The sequence below is a fragment of the Narcine bancroftii genome, chromosome 7 (assembly GCF_036971445.1).
Source record: "Narcine bancroftii isolate sNarBan1 chromosome 7, sNarBan1.hap1, whole genome shotgun sequence".
Classification (NCBI taxonomy): Eukaryota; Metazoa; Chordata; class Chondrichthyes; order Torpediniformes; family Narcinidae; genus Narcine; species Narcine bancroftii.
Genome location: NC_091475.1, coordinates 95,827,697 through 95,835,496, shown reverse-complemented (window position 1 = coordinate 95,835,496; position 7,800 = coordinate 95,827,697). Strand labels below are relative to the sequence as shown.

At 38.4% G+C, this 7,800-nt stretch overlaps 1 long non-coding RNA gene across 2 annotated transcripts; it reads left to right on the top strand.

Annotated features, from left to right (window-relative positions):
• The first annotated feature begins 222 nt into the window (after positions 1-222).
• LOC138739911 (uncharacterized) lies at positions 223-6,486 on the top strand. Of its 2 annotated transcripts, none has more exons than XR_011342547.1 (3): positions 223-331; positions 5,247-5,422; positions 6,362-6,486. It is a non-coding gene; the product is annotated as an uncharacterized lncRNA (long non-coding RNA). The 2 variants fall into 2 exon arrangements; XR_011342548.1 differs by having other exon boundaries at positions 223-470.
• Positions 6,487-7,800: the final 1,314 nt, after the last annotated feature.

Below are 7,800 nucleotides of genomic sequence, written 5' to 3'. Positions count from 1 at the left end.
CCTGCTCTTTGTGGAGAGGTGTGTCAGTAACTTTGCAGATGATACTGTGACATGGTATTTAGAGGTGGCTTGGGAGGGATTTGCTGGAGCAGCTTGCACACACATTTTAAAACAGATTTTTTTTGCAGAGTACTTTTTGTAAGAGGCAACAAAGTATCAACATACAGTTTGCCTGGGAACATGTGATCGTTGCAAGCTGGACAGAACAGTTTTGCTCTCAGAGAGGGAAGGTGTGACACAGAGAAGGAGTCAGATAAATCAGTTCCAGAGGGACAAGTTGGCAAACATTGGAAGGCTGCCTGGTCAAAGGAGAAAACTGGTGGTCTGAAAGGTACCTAAAAGAAAAAGGATCACCTGGGGAACCCTGAAGGGGGCAATTTTTATCAGAAAGGGTGATTGAGAAAGAATCAGCTGCAGATGTCCTGGAAAAGGAATCTCTCTCTGAAAACCAGCAAGAATCCTCCAGAGTGGTAACCTTTTTTCTTTTGAGCACCAAAGACTGGTGAACTTTGTTAATGCTAACTTATGTGCACAGTACAAGAATTGCCTGCAACCACTGAGATTGGACTATGATCCAAAGAACTTTTCTAATTTTAAATATACATTACACATACCTGTGCTTAGCATTAGAAGGAGGTTTGAGTGGGTTAGGTAGGTTGAGTAAGTTGATAGTAATAAGTTAAAGTTTAATTCTGTTTTCTTATTCAAATATAATTAAAAACTACTTTTGTTTAAACAACCCTGTTGTAGTGCATATGTATTGCTGTTGTTTTTTGGGGTCCTCTGGACATAACAATACAATGGTTAGAGATGTTCTGGACAGGGTAGAAGGTTGTCGTCAGTTACACCAGGATATAGAAAGGATTTGGAGTTGGGTGGAGAAGTGGCAGATGAAGTGCAATCCAGATAAGTACTGATACACTTTGAACTTGAAGGCAAAGAACATGGAATTCTTCAATGTATGGAGGAACTTAGGGCCCAGGTCCATTGATTCCTCAAGGTTGCCTCCACAAGTTGGTTAGATGGTTAACAACAGATATGGCATCCTGGCCTTCATTAGTCAGCTGTGAAGTCAAACTCTAATACACACAGTGCATTGCCTTCAGTACTAAACACCACATAACAAGAAGGTTGTAGATGCTTTCAGAAGTTATTGAGGTGATTTATCAGGACATCGCCTAGTTTGGATGCAAGGTTCACAGAGATAGGGGGCTTCTCTTTGGAATGACAAAGGATGAGAGATGACTAACAGAGATGAATAAAATTATGAGTGTCTGAGAATAGGTGGACAACCAGAACCTTTTTTCTGAAATAACAAACGAAATACCAGAGAAGATCTACTTAATGAGTGGAGGAAAGTGTTTAAGGAGAAGTCAGAGGTGATTTTTTTTTTAATTCAGAGAAGGATGTGTGACTGGAAAACATTGCTGGGGGAAGTTGGTACTAGACACATAGATGTAAGCAAAATAGAGGGCAAAAGGTATGAGGTAAGGAAGGATTAGATTGTTGTGGTGTAGGATTAAATGGGCCAGCACAACATCATGGGCTAAAGGGACTGAACTGTGCTGTAATATTCTATGTTCTATTAATTCAAGCAAAAGTTGGACATTTTCATTTGCTGAAGTAGAGATCATCTTGTACAGCAGATAGATAATTAATCATTTTCTTGCCTGTTTTTAAAAGGATATTCTTGATTTTTTTCTTCAATTTGCTTTGGGTATCAATCTTACTTTTGCCACCCTAATATGCTTTAATCTAAATTGTCTGTACATAATTTTTATTATCCATTTTGATAAATTGTGAATTTTCATTGATACAATCAATTGAATTTTGAAAACAAAGTTCCCTGATAAGATTGAATCTAACATAGCTCATTGTATTTTATATAATCAGAAGCAATATACATTAAAATTGCTTTTTATTATGAGATATTAACATGATGTTTAAAACAAGATTAAAATGAATGATTTGTAGTAAACAATGTAATTGTGGTGAATTAAAATGGACAAGATAGACGTGGAAAACTAACATTATGGTTGACAGCTTATCCAGAGATTAGTGGGACAATTGCGCGCTCATTGGAAGGGAACAGTTCACTGAGTTCAATCACATGGATTCTGTGGACAATTCTAGGCATATATTGTTGATTATTAACTATAATGGAGATTGTGTACTGTTTGCATGACTTTTAAAAGTTTAGTCAATGGTCATTCTTGGGAAGGAGCTTTTAGTTGTGGATCATCATCTGATCAATGGAAAGAAACTTCGTGGTTAGTTTGAAACAAAGCACCATATAAATTACTGTATGTGAAGGCTTAGTTTTAACGTTACTTCACAGAACCAACATGGCTGTCATTTCTTGAGTATTTAATGACAATAAATCTAAAGACACACATCTGTTCACTATTCCATATATTTAGCAGTTTTCCAGATTCTAATAAGAATTTTTGCTTTCAATTAAGTAAATCCTGTGGTGTATATAAAAGAACATTTAAGTTTCATTGAATACATGACATATTCTCTGTTTGACCACCTACTTTCTTCAGTTTCCTAAATGTTGAAAATGATCAGTGATGGATGATATTTGCCTTTATCATCCTGTACATTTTCCATTTTTGCTTTAGAGCTAATCCAAAAAGAGGCAGTCAAGTTGTAGGCCCAGAAACATGAAAGAATTGTTTTGTTTCTCTTGGTGTTGATGGAAAAAAACTCCCCTGTTTGCTTCCAATTATACCTTGGGAATTTCTGAGCAGAAATTTTGTTTTACTATATTGCATCCTTTCCATTTTTTTGCTCCTCAACAATGCATGAAAGTGGCAGCCTAAATTCAGCAATCAAGAGTACATTGGACATCAAATACTGCCAACATTTTTTTGCTGAAGAACTTATGGATATTTTTTTCTGAAGGTAACAGAAGTTAACTACTACAAAACAAAAGCACTTCTTGCAAGGTGTGGTGAACTGCAGTCCACTCATTAATCTGGCTCTGCCCCATTCTGTGACTAGACCCATGGCTCCTCCCTCTTGACCCTGTATAAAGGCTCCAACCCCTTCAAAGAAAGCCTGGGTCACAGCACAGGATGATCTTCAAGTTTATTGTAAATAAAAACCTATAGTTCCATAACTAGTTTTTGGAGTTATTTAACACAGATACTTAACGTGAAAGCCAGATGCCTAGACAGCAATGGACACTTACTGAGCATTTTGTCTGCATGTCAGCAGTCTGTGATCTCACTGTTCTGTTATGAATATTGACATTTGTTGATGAGTTGCTGAGAACAAGAAAACTAATAGAACAACAGATCTGCTTTGGTTTGTCAATTTTTTGACACAAATTGTAATCTAGGCTGTAATTTTTTTATGAACTAATGTTATCAGTGACCACATCCATGTCTTAAATGCTTAGCTTTGTCAATAATATAACTCACAAATCCAAATAATGGGTGGGAAGGAGTTGCAGGCCAGCTTATGGGTTGACAGACTACCATTGGGCATTGCAGAGTGCACAATATACTCGAATTCTGAGCCTCAACACAGCAATGTGGTAGTCAGAGATCTGATGGAGGTCAGGAACATTAATCTAAGGCAGCTATTCTCAATAGGGGCCATGTACAGAAATCCTTAATGGTGGGACAGGGCAAAGTGTTTCAGGAGGAATGGAAACTGTTTGAATTGAACTTGTTTTGTGGAAGGAAAGAACTTTGCTGCACAGTTTTGTTGAATAGTGCCCAAATGATGCGAGATATTTTTTCAAGGTTGGAGCCATTTGGAGACAGCCTAGCTCCTAGAATAACAGAGATAAATGCAAAAAAAAATAAAAAATAAAAAAAAAAATTCAGTGTGTTTCTTGCTTTGACATGATGGTATTTGACTGACATGGAACTAGCTTTGGCTATAAATTGCTTTCCGCGTAGTTTTCCTCTTTTGTTCTATCACCTTCAATTCCAGGAAATAAGTGGGCAGGCCAAAATTTTTCCTCCATATTTCTGGTGTCTGCAAATGCCCTAATTTTGCTGTGAGTTTTTGTGACAGGTAGTGAACATATGTCTCTTTCTGCTAGTTTTTATTGAAGAAGGTATGTATTGTTCTTTATTTTCCATAAAATTTAAGATGACTTTTGAGCTCACCCTTGTGATACACCGTCAATAACTCCAAAAACTAGAGTTACGGAACTATAGGTTTTCATTTACAATAAACTTGAAGATCATCCTGTGCTGTGACCCAGGCTTTCTTTGAAGGGGTTGGAGCCTTTAATCAGGGTCAAGAGGGAGGAGCCATGGGTCTAGTCACAGAATGGGGCAGAGCCAGATTAATGAGTGGACTGCAGTTCACCACACCTTGCAAGAAGTGCTTTTGTTTTGTAGTAGTTAATTTCTGTTACCTTCAGAAAAAATTATCCATGCGTTCTTCAGCAAAAAAATGTTGGCAGTATTTGGTGGAATAGTTCTCGCATTGCCTCATTACAGTTCCGCAAAACCCTTCTCTGCCCATGTGTTTGATTAGTTTAAATACATTTTCAAATAAAAGCAAGAGGCCAAACCAGCTGAAACAATATTTAGTAGATCATATGTAAAGTGAAGAAAGATGACTTCAAAACACTTTGAGATAATTTTGAGAGGTCAATGCTCAAACAGATGATTTCTGAAACATCACAGAAATTAGAAAAGGGTCTTCTTGCCTCATTCAAAATCAGTGAATTGATTGCCAAATGTGGAAATGCCCATCATGTCGCTGAATCACTTATTTTACCTTCAGTATCCATAATAATATCTGATGTTATGAACTTCAATGCCAGATAAACTATTCAGGCAATTCCTTTGAGCATTTCCACTGTTTCGAGAAGAATTGATGAGATGGCAAGGGACATCCACTCTGCAAGAGAACAATGCTCTTCTCATGGTTTATGCGAGATTCTGGAATGGAAATGTACAGATGGAAGAGATGTTTGTTAGAAGAATTAAAACAGATACTAAGGGACAGACTATTTTCAAAGAAATTAAGAACTACATAAACGAGAGCAGTATTCCATTCAAGAACCTAATTTCCTGTGCAGCTGATTGTACTCTTCAATGTTGGATGACGCAGAGGGTTCATCACAACCCTGAAAAATGTTATACTTTGTCTTTAATAGGGAACATTTGCTGGCTAAAAACTTTGGGGGATGTTTAAATGTTTTGCTTTCAATTGTCATAAAGACTGTAAACTTGATAAAATCACATCCTCTTCATGTCCATTTAATCTGGCAGCTGTGTGAAGAAAATGGCAAAGGTTTCCAGACGCTGCTGCTGCAGAGCAAGGAGAGATGGCTTCCAAAGAAAATTACCTGCATTGTTTTGTTGCTCTCCAGGACACAATTGTTTCCTTTCTTTCCCATAACAAGCAGAGAGAATAGCTTGATGCAAAGGCAGACATGTTTTATCTGGTAGGTATCTTTGACAAACTCAGTTTATTGAACAAGATTTTACAGGGTGAACGCAATAATCTCATTGACAGTAAGGAACCCATTGTTCACTTCCTTATAAAGCTTGAAGTCTATTGGAGCTATATTAGAAGTCAGGAATTTTTCCAATTTCCAAATCTGAACATGAACACACACTGAAGGATGATGACATCACTGTTTATATGGAACTCCTGAGGCAATCACAAACAGATCTGCAGGAAAGATTTAATATCTCACATTGGATAGAAGATCCATTTGAAGAATAACACACTGATGTTGACGCAGAAATTCAAGAGAGTTTGATTGATCTTCAGATTAATATAACCTCACACTGTCAGTTTAATCCATTTGAAAAATATTGTTTTTTAGTAGAGAGTGATCTGCTGAATAGATTTCCAAAGCTGTGGAAAGGCAGAACTATTTTTCGTTGCTTTTCCCTTAAACATACGGAGTTGAATGTCATTATAGCATGATAGTTTCCTTGACAAAATTCAGGAATAGATTTGATTATCACACAAGAGGTGATTTTTGGCTATCCTTATCCATTTAGAGCCTGATGTAAAAAATATATAAGGATCTCACTAAATTTTTGATTTTATGAATTATTATTTAAGTTATTTTGATTAAGTTTTCACATCCTTAAGTTCATGCTTAAGGTTACCCTATGACTCATTATGTCCCAACCGTTGTGCTCTAAGAATCTTACGTTTTTGGACGCCGTATGTTCATGGTTTCTTCATTCCTATGTGTTCAATACAAATGATTTCCGATTTGCCTTGTTGTTCTGGAATCACAAGATATAGTTGTCACTCAGAGTAAAAGTCGTTTCTTTTCCATTCACATAAGTTTTTAAAATGTTTTATTCATGTGCAAAGTAAAAGAGAAGTATAGAAGAAACAACTAAACTTGACTGCTTCACAGGAAAGGTGGCTGAGAATGGCTGATCGAAGGCGTACTGTAAATTACTGAGCTATTGGACAGAATACCCTTCAGCTTTACACCAGCTGTAGTTGATGCATCTTGAGTGAGATCACCACATTTATTTCAAAGGCAAGTTATTAATTATTTTATTTTTATTAATTTCAATGCTTAATTATGCTTTTGTTAATTTACTACTATAAATTCATAAATTTTACATTTTGTATTTTAGTTAAAAAAAATAAAACTGTTTCCAAATATCCCTGATCATCATCTAATGTCAGAAGGCCACCAGTGCACTTCTGCCCTCAGCAGCCTTGAACTGTTTCCACCTGCATAAGAACTCGACATTTGAAAAAATTTAGTGTGGCGACAGATAGTAGCCCAGATCAGTACGAATGAACCTGAGGTAGCTGGGCTAAATTTAAGATTGAATTCATGAACCTGCACTCCCAGGAACTTGGATCCAAGAACTGCAGCTTCAGAAGTGCAGGCCAATCTTTCTAACTCTGCATCTCTCTCCCCAAGGCTGCGGCTCCTTTATGGCAGCCAAGTTCATTGAACTTGATGTAGCAGTTAGTGCAATGTCATTTCTGTGCCAGCAAAACAGGACATTCAGAGCCAGCTCTTCAGCGCTTGACGTCCTGTTTTGCGGGAACTGCCAAAATGTTTGGCCTGGAAGTCAACCTGAAGAAAACTGAGGTCCTCCATCAGCCAGCTCCCCACCATGACTACCAGCCCCCCCCACATCTCCATTGGGCACACAAAACTCAAAACGGTCAACCAGTTTACCTATCTTGGCTGCACCATTTCATCGGATGCAAGGATCAACAACGAGATAGACAACAGACTCGCCAAGGCAAATAGCACCTTTGGAAGACTACACAAAAGAGTCTGGAAAAACAACCAACTGAAAAACCTCACAAAGATAAGCGTATACAGACCCGTTGTCATACCCACACTCCTGTTCGGCCCGGAATCATGGGTCCTTTACCGGCATCACCTACGGCTCCTAGAACGCTTCCACCAGCGTTGTCTCCACTCCATCCTCAACATTCATTGGAGCGACTTCATCCCTAACATCGAAGTACTCGAGATGGCAGAGGCTGACAGCATCGAATCCACGCTGCTGAAGATCCAACTGCTCTGGGTAGGTCACGTCTCCAGAATGGAGGACCATCGCCTTCCCAAAATCGTGTTATATGGTGAGCTCTCCACTGGCCACCGTGACAGAGGTGCACCAAAGAAGAGGTATAAGGTCTGCCAAAAGAAATCTCTTGGTGCCTGCCACATTGACCACCGCCAGTGGGCTAATATCACCTCCAACCATGCATCTTGGCGCCTCACAGTTCAGTGGGCAGCAACCTCCTTTGAAGAAGACCGCAGAGCCCACCTCACTGACAAAAGACAAAGGAGGAAAAACCCAACACCCAACCCCAACC